The sequence below is a fragment of the Callorhinus ursinus genome, unplaced genomic scaffold (genome assembly GCF_003265705.2).
Source record: "Callorhinus ursinus isolate GAN/ISIS: 27379988/994484 unplaced genomic scaffold, GSC_fseal_2.0 scaffold5, whole genome shotgun sequence".
NCBI lineage: Eukaryota > Metazoa > Chordata > Mammalia > Carnivora > Otariidae > Callorhinus > Callorhinus ursinus.
The window spans coordinates 67,192,756-67,197,423 of NW_027397067.1; the positions used below are offsets into that span (position 1 = coordinate 67,192,756).

The following is a 4,668-nucleotide window of genomic DNA, read 5'->3' on the forward strand; positions in this document are numbered from 1 at the left end:
CCAACAACATAGATGCAGTTTCCCATTTCTGAAGTTAGGAAACAAGAAATAATGCAGTCTACTCTTTTGTGTCTGGATTCTTTCACCCAACATTGTGTTTGTGAGATTCATCCATGTTGTGTGTAGCAATAATCTGTTCAATTCTGATCACTCCGTAGATTCCATTGTATGATTATTCCACAATTAACTCTACTGTGGGTGGATACTTGGGTTGTTTCTGTTTTGGTTTTCACCACTATCAACAGTGCTGTGTTGATATTCTCGTACGTGTCTTTTGGTAGACAGACACACATGGCTCTGTGGAGCACACGCCAGGAATAGAACTACTGAGTCACAGGAAATGTCTGCTCAGTGAAGTGGATACTGCCAAAGACTTTCAAAGTCATATCACTTTACACTTTCTCCAGCAGCATAGGACTGTTCCGGTTGCTCTGTATTGTCACCAACACTTGGTATTGTCTTTTTAATTTTAACCATTCTAGTGGATGTGGATATCTTTAAAAATAAGATATTTAATGCAGCATTGTTCATAAGAACAGACAAAACAAAAATTGAAAAATTGAATTACTTGAAAAGATGCTTTTGATATATTAAGTTAAAATCAAGTTATAAAATTCTACGAACCCATTTTAAAAGAGAGAGAGAGAGAAGGAGGAGAGGGATGGAAAAAAATCTATAATCTCTCTCTTCCTCGCCTTCTGTCTATATATGCCCTTAATGTGTCTGATTCCTCTGCCTGCAATTCTCCCCACCCCGCCCCCCCGAACTCTTTCCAGGATGTTCATTCCCGTTCTTCAGGCCTCATTTCATCACCCCTTCCCAGGAAGTCCCTCCCAGATCACCCATTATAAAACAAGCGCCATCTGACCTTCCTCTTAGAACCCAGGTATTTTTCTTCGCAGCAATGAACAAGTTTCTAAGTATACATAATGTTGTGTTATTTACCTTCTCCATAAACACAGGAATCATGGGTGCCAGACCCTGGCTTTGGGGCTTTCGTTACAGCAGGTGTTTGGACCAGACATTCATAGGGATCACATTCTAATGGGGATGAGAGAGACAAATAATATGATTACAGATGGTAGTAAATCCTTCAAAGGACATAAAATCAATGACTGGGGGAAGGCTGTGCTGAGGAGAGGGAGTTGAGACCTGATAGAATGATAAGCATCCAGGTCTGCAAAGATGTGGGGGAGATTATTTTAAGCAGAGAGTGGAACAAGTGCAAAGGCCCTGGGGCAGTTTGGCTGGAGGGCAGTGAGGGGGCTGGGGCGAGGGTTGTAGATGATGAGGTCAGAAAGGAAGGTGTGAGTGAGTTGAAGGAAAGCCTGGTAGGCTCTGCTAAGGAGTTTGGATTTGGTTCTAAAAGTCATGGTAAACCAGTGGAGAGTTTAAGCGGAAAAGTGACATGATCTAATTTACATCTTTTAAGAGATTCATCTGGCTGCTCTGTGAGTTGTTAGGGTGTAAGAGTAGAGGCACGAGCTAGGAGGCTATTTCACTGGTCTCAGAGAGACACCAATGGCTAGGATCAGGATGGTAGCTGTGGAGATGGAGAAAAGTGAGTGGAATCAAGACATAATATGGCAGGTGTACCACCACCACTTGTTGATTGGGTGTGGTTTATGAGGAAAGAGAGAAATCAAGCGTGACTGTTCTGGCCCAAGTTACTGGGTGAATGATGGTACCACCAATTTTGATGGGCAAGAATGGAGGAACAAGTTTAGGGGAGAAAATCAAAAGTTCTGTTTTGCATATGCCAATTTTACAATGAACTTTAAGATGATGATTACACATCCCATGTGGAGGAATAGCTAGAAGCTGAATGGACATGTGGGCCTGAACTCAGGGGGAGGGATTGGGGCTGGAGAGAAGTAGCTGGTTATCAGCATGTGGGTGGTATCTATAGCCATGGGACCAGAAGGGAACCCGGGGAGGGAGTGAGGAAGGGCCCACGTAGGGAGCCCGACACTCAGCCCCGGGTTTTTGAACATTCACAAACAATCAAAGGAAAAGCCAAGTCTTAGCAAAGGAGGCTGAGAAGGAGCTTGGCTTTCTGTGATGGAAAAACTCAGAGTGTTTGGTATTATGAAAGCCCAAGAAGAAAGTATTAGAGGGAGAGAATAGTCAATTGTGTCCATTGCTTCTGAGAATTTGAGTTCAAGGAGAAGGAAGAGTTCACCCTTGCATTTGGCAAGCTGAGGTCCTCGGGACCTTGATAAGGGCAGGTTTATTTGTTTGGGGTTGGGGTGGGACTGAAAGCCTGTTGAGAGCTGTTGAAGAAAGACTTGGAGTAAGGAGCAAGTGACTTCTTATATGTATGCATATAATAATGTCTGTCACACTGTGGTTTCCACACCCGGCTCCCCTCCTACTCAGGCAGCTCTTTATGCCTTACTCATCTCCACATTCCCAATGTTTGGTACAGTATCCCCGACACATAGTAGATACTCACTAAATTGTTGAGATGCTTTTAAAGAAAATCCTCGGTCCAACTCCCAGACCAGCCAGGTGCTGCATAGATGCCTGGGCACATCACGTAAGCTCTTATTGTTTCATCTGTTAAGTGGAAAAATTGAGAAACAGGGTGAACAATGTCAGCCTCCCAGGGTTATTGTGAAGATGGAATAAAATAGTAAATGTGACACCATAGTGCTTTGGAAACTGCGGCTCACCATACAAACCTGGGTTGGGTTATTGTGAGCAGATGACAGAGAATCCGCCAGACTCCAGCTCTCCGAGGCACCTGGCACATTGTCCCCTGAAATTTTACTTGCAAAATCAATTCAAATTGGCTCCAATACAGACACTTCCTCATGAACTGAAAGTCAGCCAAAAGACACAGAACAAAGAGCCATAGTGATTGTTAGCATCTCACAAAACAGGGCCGTGTTTACCGGAGACGCTGGTTTTAGGATCAACCTTCTCGAAGGAGGTCTTTATGCATCGACTGGGAAAGTCCCACCACAGAGAATCTTAATATCACCTCCCAGGGAAACAAAATTGAAGGGATTTGCCATTACCCATTAGAACTGGGAATTCACTGATGGATTTTAAGGGCTGAAGTGTGTTCATCTCATTTCCCCTCCCAGGTCTAGCTGGGGGTGGGGGGATGGGGTGCACAGATCAGGGGCTGCCCAGGCAGTGCCGGTTTGAGGAAGGCAACAGTCTCCCCCGTTTCACGCTCTGAGTGGACACCACCTTCAAGATCATCATTGCCATTATCAAAGCAGCATCAATTTCTGGAACCTAGGTGCTGTCTCTGTGCTCGATGCTTAACATGCATTACCTCGTTTGCTCTTCACCACCACTGCATGACGTCAGGTCAATGATCATTCCCATTTGACAAAGACAGGAGAGGCCCAGGAAAGTTAATCTGGACCACATTCCCAATATAAGAAGTGGTGGAGTTGGGATTTAAATTCGAAACTTTGCACTCCAAAGCTTGAGCTCATAACCACATGTCTATACCACCTCTCAGGGGAGGTTGTTTGGGTCCTTCGTGGCTGCAAAGATGGCAGTGAACCTGAGCTCATAGCTGACTCTGCCCAGGAAGATGGCAATTCTGAGTCCTCTCCACACATGCATACATATACACACGCACCCCTTAACATCTAAGACCCAGATGAAGAACTGGCTTCTTCTGGGTTACAGCTTGAACTTGAACATTCTTTCCTGGCCACAAGTGCCCAACAGTCCGATTTCCCAAAAGAAGGCCCAGGTGGGGGTTTGTTGCCATCCAGTATGGCGTATTTGATTGAATGGAGTATCGCAGGCCATGGAATCATTTGCACAACACTCTTGGGCTCATTTGCTAGGAGGAAGTCTGTGGATGAAGCTGGCACTTAAAACCTCGTGGACTTTCTCCAGTCTAGAATCACAGAACCAAAACATTCATTGGAGCCGGCAAGCCTGTGTTCAAATGTTGCCTTTGTCCCTGACAGCCAAATGATCCTGGGCACGGGTGACAAACTAAGATAATTGGCTGTTTACTAGGTGCCAGACCCTGTTCGAAGTGTTTTCCATGAATGTACTTCTGAAATTGCCAATTCTGAGAGATCAGTTTTGTTATTACCATCCTCACTTTGTAAATGAGACAGCCAAGGCACAAAGAGGTGAGGGACTTGCCTCAGGGCATATGGCTAATTGTGAAGTGCAGGAATGAGAACCTGAGCAGAGGCCATGAGGCCAGAGCCTACGCTCTCTGCCACCATACAACCCGGCCCCACTCACCTGTGCCTCTTTGAGCCCTGGTCTGGGCATCTAGCATCTGTAGGGGTAGTGCAGAGCTGGATTTAGAACCCCATTTGTGAGGATCCCTAGTTTCACCGCAATTTCATCACCCTTAGTGGAAGTCATCTTCTAGGATATAAATCTGACTGGCGCTGTGGGCCCCCGATCATACCATGTTTGAATAAATTAGTGTTGTCTCTTTAGAGTTGTGTTCTTTCAGCAAGGGATGGAGGAGAACACCAGCTCAGGAGGGTGTATCGGTTTCCTTTGTTGTAACAAAACACCACGAACTGGGTGGCTTAAGACACGAGAAAACTATTCTCTCACAGTTCTGGGGCTAGAAGTCCAAAAGCGAGGTGTGGGCAGGGCGGTGCTCTCTATGAAGACTCCGGGGAAGAATCTTCCCTTGCCTCCTGCAGCTTCTGATGGTTGCGG

At 45.6% G+C, this 4,668-nt stretch overlaps 1 long non-coding RNA gene across 1 annotated transcript; it reads right to left on the reverse strand.

Annotated features, from left to right (window-relative positions):
• Window positions 1–937: 937 nt before the first annotated feature.
• On the reverse strand, window positions 938–2,751 carry LOC141372766 (uncharacterized). Its single transcript, XR_012378170.1, has 3 exons — window positions 2,685–2,751; window positions 2,456–2,559; window positions 938–1,041 (listed from the first exon to the last, which is right to left on the reverse strand). It is a non-coding gene; the product is annotated as an uncharacterized lncRNA (long non-coding RNA).
• Window positions 2,752–4,668: the final 1,917 nt, after the last annotated feature.